Genomic DNA, 12,859 nt, shown 5'->3' with positions numbered 1-12,859 from the left:
GTAACTCCCAAATCTCTATTTTAATTCCATAAAACACCCAATTTATCATTGGTAACAGCCATGGGGGTTGGTGGAATTTGAAATTCAAAGGGTGTCTCTAAACTCTATAAATAGGAGCCTAATGCTCACTTGTAAGACACACCATTTCTATCCACTAGAGCACTTGGCTAGAAACACCTTGAGGCTTGATTATTCCAGAAAGCATTTCCAAAATCTGTGAGAGATCCCTTAGTGCTTGAGTTAGGGGGTAATAAGCTTTTGGACAAAGGTTTCAAACCTTGTTCAAGTTGGTGATCCCCAATACTCTTCACTTTGGTTGTGTGAGTGAGAGTTCTTTGTTCATTGTTCTTATTCTTGTTCTTTTATTATATTGCCTTTCTTTTCTTCTATTATTCACTCTTTTACATGTATATTTTGTTTTAGAGTTGTAATCTCATCTATATCTTTTCATTATACTACTTCTAGTTTATTTGTATATTTTGTCTTAGAGTTGTATTTTCTATTTCTATCATCTTCTACCTCTTTCTCTATATTTACATGTACCTTTTGTCATAGAGTTGTAACACTTTTAATCAATCAATATTTATTTGTAATATATTGTCTAGAGTTGTAATATTATCTTACCATTTCCATTGAGGCAATATTATTTTTCCTAACATTCAAAAGCTTAGTCCCATTGTTTGTTTCAATGGAAGGTGAGACTATAAAAATCATGAACCAAGACCTAGTAGGGTGGAATAGGTTTCATGGATTCAATTGAACTTGGTGGTAAGACAAGGTAAGTATAAATTTTATATAATAGTGATGAAATTGTATTTCATGTATTAGCATGTTTTCCAAATGTTGATATATGAATAATTGTGTAAATGTTAACATGTTAATATAATATGAGATACATTGTAACATAGGTTACACATCTATTTGTGAAAGTTAAATCCTTAGAAGTGAACTTTTGAGAAGCTCTACATAATCTAATGATTTTTAATCTTATGTGTATGCTATATGTGAGACAGTAAGACATACATTTGACATGAAAATTATCTTTTGAGATTTTATAAATCATGATAATTAGGTAGTTTTTGACATGCCTATATATTGATTTTGTGAATCAATAGAATATATCAATATGTGGATATGTGAATTATTGTATGATATTTGTGATATACTTACAATATAATTATGAGATTCAAAATGCATGCTAATATGATGGATGTATGTTAAAAATTATGTGAAATTTCTTTGAGACATAATTATGTTAATATATAAAAGTATATTGATATATACATGAGAATTATCATGATTATTATGGTGTGCCATATCATATGATTATTAAGGTGATAATAATAATATAAATATGTTTTATCATATTTTATTGCAATGTGATGAGTTACTATTTATTTGGTAAATAAAGAGAATTATTTGAGAAATTAAAATTTATCATTTAAGTGTTGACCATCTCTACTTATGAGATAAGAAAAGATGAACCTAAAATGGTTACATCTTTTGATAAGTGTCTTGCTATTGCAAGAAAAATGGATCAAGGTGGATTAAAAAAAAAAATTGTGGGATTACATATTGACTCAATAGACTTATAGTCTAGAGTGTGGTCAAATGAAATATATTTGAGAATTATTTAGTGACAATAATTCTTAAATATTCAATGTCTCAATGAGGAGACATTACAAAATTGGAGAAGCAATTTTGAATCTTTACACCAATGGTGAATAATATTGAAGAGAATTTTATTCTTTTTTGGTTAAAAATTGTGATATGTTTAAATTAATCTCAATGAGGGGATAATTTTTTAAACTAAAGCATTAGAAATCAAAGTCTTTAAATAAATCATTGAGGGTTTATTTTCTTTGATTTAAGTGCTTAAAAATTGACATCTGAAAATTGACTTTGATGAGAAAATCAATGGATGTCAAAATGATGTTTTCAAAAGAATCTCAAAGAGACTCTTAGAAAATGCACAAAAGTTGTTTAAGAGATTTTGAGATTATTTAGACAACTAAAAGCGAAATTAGTGATTATTTGCTTGAAAATTTTCACATGGTATTTATATCTCCATATGAGTTATGGAAAGGAAGAAAACCCAACATAGGGTACTTCAAAGTGTGGGGGTGTCTTGCGTATTGCAAGAAAACCGAACCTAATAGAACAAAGTTAGGTTCAAGAGCCATAAAGTGTGCTTTTGTTGGTTATGCCAACAATAGTAAAGCTTATAGGCTACTAGACTTAGAGTCTAATATTGTGATTGAATCTAGAGAAGTTGAATTCTTTGAGAATATGTTATGTGACAACAATTCTCAAGCTTCAACATCTCTAAAGGAGAATTTGTTATATGAGAACAATTCTCAAGTTTCTACATCCAAAGTTGATTCTCAAGAGGAGAATTCTCAAAAGGATGTAAAGCAACCCTTTGAACCTAGAAGAAGTCAAAGGCTTAAAAATCATAAAAGTCTAGTAGTGGATGAGATAGATTCTCAACGAATTTCATTCTACATGGTAGAAGGAAATAGAGAGGAAGTCATTAGGAAAATTCCTATTGTACTTCTCGTTGAGGATGATCCTAAGACTTATAGAGAAGCTATGCAATCAAGAGATAGTGCATTTTGGAAAGAAGCCATCAATGATGAGATGGATTCCATTCTTTCCAATAACACTTGGGAATTGGTAGACCTCCCACCGAGGTCTAAGCCAATTGGGTGTAAGTGGGTATTTAGGAGAAAATACCACACTGATGGCACTATCCAAACTTTTAAAGCTAGATTAGTAGCTAAAGGGTTTAGGCAAAAAGTGGGTATCGATTATTTCGATACCTATGCGCCTGTTGCAAGAACAACTTCTATAAGAATTTTGTTCGCTTTAGCTTCTATACACAACTTGTATGTTCATCAAATGGATGTCAAAACGGCATTCCTTAATGGTGACCTCAATGAGGAGGTCTATATGGAACAACCCGAAGGGTTTGTCCTACCAAAATATGAACATAAAGTTTGTAGACTTGTAAAATCCTTATATGGATTGAAACAAGCTCCTAAGCAATGGTATGAGAAATTTGATCAAGCCATCATGTCTAATGGGTTTAGACATAACAATGGAGACAAGTGTTTGTATACCAAAACTTGTAAGGGATATGTGATCATTGTTTGCTTATATGTGGATGACATGCTTATTCTAAGTAATAGCATGAAAGGGATAGAAGAAACGAAGAGGTTTCTATCATCAACCTTCATGATGAAAGATCTTGGAGAAGTTGATACCATACTCGGTATCAAAGTAAAGAAAGATAGTGGAGGTTTTGCGCTAGGGCAAGCCCACTACGTTGAGAAAGTATTGAACAAATTTAACCATCTCAAGGTTAAAGATGCCAATACTCCATTCGATCATAGTGTAAAACTAGAGAAGAATGAAGGAAGAGCGGTGGCTCAATTGGAGTACGCTAGTGCTATAGGGAGTCTAATGTACGCTGCCCAGTGTACTAGACCTGATATAGCATTTGCGGTAAGTAAACTTAGTTGGTTTACAAGTAATCCAAGTGTGGATCACTGGAAGGCAATTGGAAGAGTCCTTGGTTATCTCAAGAAAACCAAAGGACTAAGCCTTCACTACTCCAAATTTCCTTCGATATTAGAAGGATATACAGATGCAAGTTGGATATCCAATATTGGGGACAACTTGTCCACAACTGGTTGGGTATTTACACTTGGTGGAGGTGCAATTTCTTGGGGTTCCAAGAAACAAACCTGTATATCTCATTCCACTATGGAAGCGGAGTTCATAGCTCTAGCTGCTACTGGCAAAGAGGCCGAATGGTTAAGGGATCTGTTGATAGAGATTCCCCTAATCAAAGATAATGTATCTACTATATCGATACATTGTGATAGCCAAGCAACATTGGCTAGAGCATACAGCGGAGTGTATAATGGGAAGTCTAGACATATTAGTCTAAGACATGGATATGTAAGAGAATTGATTCAAAGAGGAGTCATCTCAATATCCTATGTGAGAACAAGTGAAAATCTGGCGGATCCTTTCACTAAGCCACTAACGAGGGATTTAGTGGCTGCATCATCTCGAGGGATGGGACTTAAACTCCCTAAAGAGATTCACGATTGATGGCAACCTATCTTAACACTAGTTACTCAACTAGTGTTAGGTTCAATAGGTAAGAACAAGTCAATCAAGTGAATATTAGTTGTACTCAAAACAAGTCCCATCTGAGATATTGAGTACTTGTGTGTTACCAAATGGAGGGTTAAAACCGAAAGGTTTTTTAATAGAATTCAGTCTTGTAAAGACAAGTATTTTTGGTAACAAAATACTGTAAGAATTCTACCTATATGGACCTAGGGGTGGTGCCGCCTCTCATGAGAATTGGGAGTATTCTCAAGAACGTCCATGAATGGAAAGTGCACATGGCCATTAACGGTGAAAAGCGAGACATAGAGGTCTCAAGTGAACATCACAAAGGTGTGTGTATTATCACCGATTTGTCATCATGAAAAGATGGTTCAATGCCTAGTGCAACCAAATTTTCGACAAATTTTGTGATAATTACACTATAGTAAAGTTCAAGTTGAAAAACACTTTACTTTATGCATCAATGCAATGACTCCTATAAGAGAGAGTTCTTATTTAATCAAGTGGGGGATATGTTATATTTTAAATATAATGATTGATTAAATAAGTGTTACAATAGATGACTATTTAATCTAGTGGGGGAATGTTATATTATTTTATAATATAATGTAATATTATATTATTTTATAATATAATGTTTTAGATTAAATAAATGTGACATAGAGTGTCACATATTGTAACATATAATAGAGAGTTACATTATTTGGATATATGTGAAAAATCCAAACATGTAACATATTTGGTGTTACAAATTCATCACAAATTTGTAACTCCCAAATATTACCCAATAATGTGTATATTATATGTTACACATTTGAGATTGGATTTCATAAAGCCATATGAGAAATAGCCGATAGAGATGTGATTTTAACTCCCATATTGTGTATGGAAGTTACAAAATCAAGTGGGAATAAATTGGAACGTTTTGGAAAAAACTCAAAAAAATTGGTTGCTGAAACTGACCAAGGGCCGCGGCGCTTGAAACTAGCGCCGCGGCGCTAGTGGCTGACAGATTCATACTAAGTCGGTTTTTATCCAATTTTGAACGTTTCCAACAGCCAAGTAACTCCCAAATCTCTATTTTAATTCCATAAAACACCCAATTTATCATTGGTAACAGCCATGGGGGTTGGTGGAATTTGAAATTCAAAGGGTGTCTCTAAACTCTATAAATAGGAGCCTAATGCTCACTTGTAAGACACACCATTTCTATCCACTAGAGCACTTGGCTAGAAACACCTTGAGGCTTGATTATTCCAGAAAGCATTTCCAAAATCTGTGAGAGATCCCTTAGTGCTTGAGTTAGGGGGAAATAAGCTTTTGGACAAAGGTTTCAAACCTTGTTCAAGTTGGTGATCCCCAATACTCTTCACTTTGGTTGTGTGAGTGAGAGTTCTTTGTTCATTGTTCTTATTCTTGTTCTTTTATTATATTGCCTTTCTTTTCTTCTATTATTCACTCTTTTACATGTATCTTTTGTTTTAGAGTTGTAATCTCATCTATATCTTTTCATTATACTACTTCTAGTTTATTTGTATATTTTGTCTTAGAGTTGTATTTTCTATTTCTATCATCTTCTACCTCTTTCTCTATATTTACATGTACCTTTTGTCATAGAGTTGTAACACTTTTAATCAATCAATATTTATTTGTAATATATTGTCTAGAGTTGTAATATTATCTTACCATTTCCATTGAGGCAATATTATTTTTCCTAACATGACATGCCCCAAGACTATGCCTAATGGCACCATGAAATGACACTTTTCCCAGTTGAGTACCAAGCCTTTCTCTTTGCAACGTTTAAGCACAAACTCTAAATTGAGAAGGCTTGACTCAAAGGAATCTCCAAAGATTGTCAAATCATCCATGAATACTTCCATACATTTCTCGATCATATCACTAAATATGTTCATCGTGCATCGCTGGAAAGTGGTTGGAGCATTGCATAGGCCAAATGGCATACGCCGAAAGGCAAAAGTACCAAAAGGAGAAGTGAATGTGGTCTTATCCTGATCTTCTAAGGCAATCTCGATTTGGTAATACCCTAAATAACCATCGAGAAAACTATAGAAAGGATGACCCGCCACACGTTCCAATATTTGATCGATGAATGGAAGTGGAAAACGGTCTTTGCGGGTGGCTGCATTTAATTTTCTATAATCAATGCACATGCGCCACCCAATTGTGACCTTGGTAGGAACAAGTTCCCCTTTTTCATTTTGTACCACTGTTACCCCTGATTTCTTGGGAACAACCTGAGTTGGGCTAACCCATTTACTGTCAGCAACATGATAGATTATTCTAGAATCAAGAAGTTTCAAGACTTCAGTCTTAACTACTTCCTTCATCGTTGCGTTCAATCTTCTTTGAGGGTCACGACGTGGTATAGCCCCGTCTTCCAATTGAATGTGATGGGAGAAAATTAAAGGACTAATACCTTTGATGTCATCTATCGTCCATCCTAATGCATCTCTTTGTTCTTGCAACACATTGATGAGTTGGCGCTCTTGTGTGATATTGATCTTGGAGGATATTATGAAAGGAAAAGTGTTGTCAGCACCCAGGAAAACATGCTTAAGACCCTCGGGAAGTTGTGCCAACTTTGGCTGAGGAGCTTGTTCAATGGAGGGTTTTTGTATTTCTTGATCTTGAGGGAGTTCCCCAAAGATCGGATTCCAAAACAGGTTCTTCTAGTCTGTGAGTGTTTGACGATTTCAGGGTTGATTTTAGACTCATCGGGCTCAGAACTTTCTAAAATTTGGAAGAGGTGATTAAAATGATTAGACGTGTATTTCGCTTCGACCTCTTCCAAAATAAGTGTATCGATCAGATATGATTGGAAACACTCATCGTTGTCAGGTGGTTTTTTGCCGATGTGGAAAACATTCACTTCTAGAGTCATGTTCCTGAAAGATATTTTCATGAGACCATTCCTACAGTTAATGAGTGAATTTGCTATTGCGAGGAAAGGTCTACTGAGAATGATGGGAATTATGGGAATTTTGGACTCTATACTCACTTCAAATTGAGTGTCCAAGATGATCAAATCAACAGGGTAATATAATTTTTCAATTTGAATCAGAACGTCTTCTACTATTCCCCGAGATTTCTTAACTGATCGATCGGCTAGTTGTAGCACCACACATGTGGGCTTGAGTTCTCCCAGACCTAATTGCAAGTATATTGAATATGGCATGAGATTTACACTTTCTCCTAAGTCTAGAAGGGCTTGACCAAATTCCTGCTCCCCAATTTGGCATGAGATGGTGGGACAACCAGGATCTTTGTACTTAGGCGGTGTCTTGCAGTCAATTACCGTGCTAGCTTATTCTGCCAAGAATGCAGTTTTCTTGACATGGTGCTTTCTTTTAACGGTGCACAAATCCTTGATAACCTTGGCATAAGCCGACACTTGTTTGATCACATGAAACAATGGCAAGTTGATCTTTACTTGTGTTAAAAGGTCTAGGATTTCACCATGATTTTCCAGTACCTTTCCAGTGGATTTCAAAGCTTGAGGAAAGGGTGCCTTTACTAGAATGCTTATTGGCACATCATCATCTAGAGCGGGCATTGACGTACTCGTTGTCTTAGTTAACGGTGAAACCGTGCTTTGAACACTTCGAGTAGTGATGGCATTAACCTCTTTGAAATTCGTATCTGTAGAGGAGGAGGTTTGTGCCATGTGTTGCCCTTTTTGATGGATTAGAGATTGAGCGGAAAGTCTACCATGCTCTTGAATTGCCAAAGTAGTGTTTAGCTTTGTCATTTGGATTTTCATGTCTTTCATTTCCTCTACCATTTGTGTGAAACAAGATTTGAGCTCTTGAGTTGAGGCTATTTGTGTTTGCGCAAGCATTTGCAATGTATTCTCAAGAGAATTACTTGACTGCATGTTATTTTGAGGAGCGATGTACTTTTGGCGGTTGTTGCTGCTCAGGCCTCCATTGGCTCCCAGATGCTTGGTTTGAATCCTTCCAGCTGAAATTTGGATGGTTGTGCCAACCGGGATTGTAAGTGTTTGAGAAAGGGTTATAAGGCTTCTTATAATCCCCTAAAGCATTGCAGTGTTCCTCATTTCCTCCTCTTAACTCACCAAGAGTTGGGCACTCTTGCGGTTGATGTTCCGTCCCTCCACATATGAAGCATGGATCTTGTGTCTCTACCTTTGCAGCCATATGGATTCCTCTACCTTCTTGAGATTTGAAAGCCTCAAATTGTTGTCTCAATGATTCAATTTGGCTTTTGACGTTGTCCTCTTCCCTCAATTGGTAGATTCTAGTTGATCATGGCTTGTCCACAGGACTCGATCCATTCCATGTGTAGAAGTTTTCAGCGAGATCGTCAAGGTACTCAAAAGCTTCTGTAACGTCCTGCATTTCGGGTACCTTTAAACGACTCGGGTCGGGATTTTTCCCCCGGGTTAAGAATATTATTTTAAATAATATTATATTTTGTGTTGTAAGTATTCCATGAGTTATTGCTAGCCAAAATATGAATTTTGTGATTTTAAAAGTCAAGATAAGACTTTCGGTCCTGGACCGACACAAAAACCCTGATCGGGTAAAAATCTCGGAAAATAAAATGAAAAATCATGGAAATTATATTTTGGGCATAAAATACATTCATAAAAGTTAAAGTTTGGTCAAAAATAATAAACCTAAAAGAAAATGGAAATTTTAGGGCATTTTGTGTTAAATGCCTAATTTTACCGAAATGGGGAATTTTATTCCATGAATGGACCTTAGGTTAAATTTTATTATGTGATTAATTAAATTAAATGTGAGAGACATTTAATTTAATTAATTAATGTTAAGTTTGGTGATTAAAACTTAATAAGAGTGAAAAAGGTGTCAAAAGCCAATTTGGACTTTTCTTCTTATGAAACATTTATTAACCTTTATAAAAAAAAAAAATTATATATAACATATATAGCAAGGGTTGGCCGGCCATGTGCTACTTTAGAGTGGTGTGAACCCAAATGTTATAAAGTTTAACTCCCATTTAATGAAGAAGTCAAGTGGGCAAGTGGGTAGAAAAGCACTCAAGTACTTTGTTATATTTTGAAGAGTTTTGTGAGCAATTCCCACACTAAGAACCGACCACTCTCCCTCTCTCATTAACCATCATCTTTTTTGAAGACCTCTCAAAGTGTTCTCTCAATATTCAACCTCAAGAACACCAAGGAAAACTTGGAGGCTAAGTCTTGGTCTAGGAAGTATTTTCCCTAAGGTAAAACTTCACTAATCTAGGCTTTTGTAAAGTTTTAAGCTTAGAGTTTCAAATAGCTAATTAACTATGTTGTTGGGGGAAGTTTTTTAGGGATTTTGAAAGGTTTTGAAGGAGTCAAAGCTTATAGGAAGGTCCAAACCTTAAGCAAGAACACCAAAGAGGTAAAAAGTTTACTTTTGATGATTTTGTTGTAGGGTTTTAGTTTTAAGCATTATTTTGTATATCTAATGCTTAAAGTTTCTTGTTGGTGATGTAATAAGGTTATGTTAGTTGTTTAATAATTTTTATGATGCATGTGTATTGATTTTTGAAAATGGGAACCAAAACCCCCAAGGGTTTTGTAGGATACCCTAAAACAAAACATGTTTTGAGCTGTGACTTCCAAGGGGTCAAGCAGCCACTGTATATTGGTTTTGTAAAATTTAATTGTACTGTGATGTTGTTGAGATTGAGTACATAAAATTGAGCTTTTGAAACACTAAAAAATGTTTAGAAATGAGTAAGTTATGCTATTTCAAAGTTTAGGTAAAAAACTGTTTTTTCGTATTCTTATTTTCGGAACCAAGTTTGGACAGCCACTGTATAGGGCAAATGAACCCATTTTTTTCTAAAATTTTGTATACATATTACTGGAATAACCTATTATTCCACTGTAAAATTTGGTAAGAAAATATTAAACGGTTTGAAAGTTATTAACTGTCAAAGTTTGGAAAAAATAAAGACTTGAAAATAAGGTCATTTTTACCTCATTGTTGGAAAATGATTTCACCAATAAAAAATGCTCATTTTGACCTAAGATTTTACAAAGACGTAAATGGCATAACAAAAATGGAATTGGGAAATTTTGGTAACAATTGGGTAAGTAAATTTCAAGTTATGAACTAACGAAGTATGTAGTTAAAAATGTGAAAAATAGGTTTTTCACACTTTGTGTAAAAATGAGATTTTGGAACATAAGGTAAAAAGTAAAATTTTGTTTATTTCAAGATATAAAATGGTAAGTCTTGAAATCATATTTTACTAAAATTACCCCTTTGAGTTTAAATGAATTATTTTTCTAGTAAGTAAAATTGATTAATTGATTTTGGAAAATTAATTAGTCAAGATGAGAAATTTATAACGGTTTTCCTAATTAAGACAAATTAGGCAATTTTCTTAAAACGGTTTTTAGATACTAAAACCTTAAGAAAAATAAAAGGAAAATTTAAAGAGTTTATTTTCTTTAAAAATAATTAAGGAATTTATTTGTATTTTCTGGATATAATACCGGCTAAAATCTTACATATTTTAACCGACTAGTCGAAAGTGCGGGTTAATAGCGATACCTTGAAAGAATAAGATTTTTAGCGGGTTGTGGGGAAATACCATTGTGATACCCAAGCCTAGGTATCGAGACCTTAGGATAGGTCTCCCCGAGACTTAGGGTTTAGTCTCGAATATTTTGTATGACTTTCCTTAATAGGTTTAAAACCAAATAAGGATTATAAATCCTTACAAATGACTTTTATTAAAATGACCAAACTGCCCAAAATAATAATAATGAATTATGAGTGCCATAATTAATCCGAGTATACTGTAGGGATAACTACAGTATTGGCTAAGCGTAACTGGACTGAACGTTGGAGGGTGAAAACCTGCTGAGCGCTAAGGACTCCAAGTAAGTCAACTTATATTGTATGGCTGCAACATGAAATGATTATTGTCTTGTATGTTAGTATAGGGATACATGCATATATATAGGCTGTCATAGAAAGTTGCTTAGAGACGTTAGTCTAGTGAGTGCTGATTTAGAAAATATGAACGGTAGAAGTCCGTCATATCCTAGACGGTTGATCCCCGTCACACTGCTTGATTTTATTTATGTCCGGTTCATTACCGCGACGAGTGGCCATGAGATGAGGATAAGCTGGTTAAACCTAGGGGCGCCATGATAAATGGGACCTAGGGGCCCTCATGCTTACTTAATTATTGGACGGTTAGAATCCGAGCAAGTGCTCTGATAAGTTATTCCCGGATAGCAGCCGTGAATATTGGCCATTTAGTGAGAGTGCCTAGAGATACTAGGGGTTGCCAAGATTGAGTGAGGCTGAACACCCTAGGGGCAACTGCTCACCAGCACCACTGATTAACATAGAAGTCTCCGTAAAACCGTGTAAATTGGATTACACTCTTGAATAAGTAGCGATGCCCTAGGTAACACGATAGTTACCCTTGATGAGAATATTTATTGGCTAGATCTTAGTGTGGGGACTCGGTTCTCTTTTACAGATTAGCAATTATGTTGGAGGGCGCGTTACGCATGAATTGTTGGAAATTGTCGAGCGTTGGTCTCGAATTATGTTGTGATATAATATATCTGCTTGCTCTGGGATTTTATGAGTGCAGGGATATATTTGTTGATAAGATATAGTTGTGATATAATATATCTGCTTGCTCTGGGATTTTCTGAGTGCAGGGATATAATTGTTGGTAAGATATAGTTGTGATATAATATATCTGCTTGTTCTGGGATTTTTCTGAGTGCAGGATTTTTATCTAGATATGAATTAATTTATCCTTGGTTATTAGGCATGACCATAAGTTTTCCAGGACGCTTTAGCGTTCTTGAAATTGATTGTGTAGGGTTCGGATGGGTCCGGAACCCTAATTCTCTACATGCTTTGTTTGAAAGTTGATCTTACTAAGCGTTTTCGCTTACCTAGTTGTTTCATGTTGTAGGTAAGTGCAAGGGCAAGGCAGAGCAGTGAGCGCTGGAGTCTTCCTTGCAAATGTACATGTGGACCGACCTTTTGGGAAGCCTTTTTATTTTTGGAAATGTTGTGTAATTTTCCTAAACTAGGCTCACTCTAATCTTTATAAAACATGTTTGTAACTAAATGTTAAGTATGGCCATACGACTTTTTAAAAAGTTTTTTTTTATACGGGTTTTTGAGACATTTTGTTAAATGAAAACATTTATATTTCCGCATTATCGAGTCTTGAAAATCCGGGTCGTTACAGCTTCATCGGGATCTTTTGAAGGAATTCGCCATTGCACATCATTTGTACGAATTGTCTTTGTCTGGTTGTGAGACCGTCATAGAAATAGCTTATCAGACGCCAGCTTTCGTATCCATGATGTGGGCATTGATTTATCAAATATCTAAACCTCTCCCAGACCTGATGGAAAGTTTCATAGTCTTTCTAGATGAAGGTAGAGATTTTCCTCTTAAGGATGCTAGTCTTATGGGGCGGGAAATATTTTGCAAAGAATGCTTTTGTCATTTCATCCTATGTTCCGATAGATCTAGGCCTTAAGGAATACAACTAGCTTTTTGCTTTGTCTTTGAGAGAGAAAGGAAAAATTTTCAATCTCACAATGTTGGTGTTTTCAGCTTGGTTGTTGAATGTAGCCACCACCTCTTCGAATTCCCGTATATGCACGTACGGACTCTCATTTTCCAACCCATGGAAGGTTGGTAAGAGGTTAATCATGCCG

The 12,859-nt window shown here is 35.1% G+C and overlaps 1 long non-coding RNA gene and 1 other non-coding gene across 2 annotated transcripts; both read left to right on the top strand.

Moving 5' to 3' along the window:
• The first annotated feature begins 9,271 nt into the window (after positions 1 to 9,271).
• Positions 9,272 to 12,275, top strand: LOC133825023 (uncharacterized). Its single transcript, XR_009888605.1, has 3 exons — positions 9,272 to 9,381; positions 9,472 to 9,542; positions 12,100 to 12,275. It is a non-coding gene; the product is annotated as an uncharacterized LOC133825023 (long non-coding RNA).
• A 215-nt stretch (positions 12,276 to 12,490) lies between these two features.
• On the top strand, positions 12,491 to 12,597 carry LOC133813635 (small nucleolar RNA R71). The gene has a single exon (XR_009884642.1). It is a non-coding gene; the product is annotated as a small nucleolar RNA R71 (small nucleolar RNA).
• The last annotated feature ends 262 nt before the right edge of the window (positions 12,598 to 12,859 follow it).

Source organism: Humulus lupulus, chromosome 1, assembly GCF_963169125.1.
Source record: "Humulus lupulus chromosome 1, drHumLupu1.1, whole genome shotgun sequence".
NCBI classification, from domain to species: Eukaryota; Viridiplantae; Streptophyta; class Magnoliopsida; order Rosales; family Cannabaceae; genus Humulus; species Humulus lupulus.
This window is presented reverse-complemented; position numbering and strand designations above follow the sequence as displayed.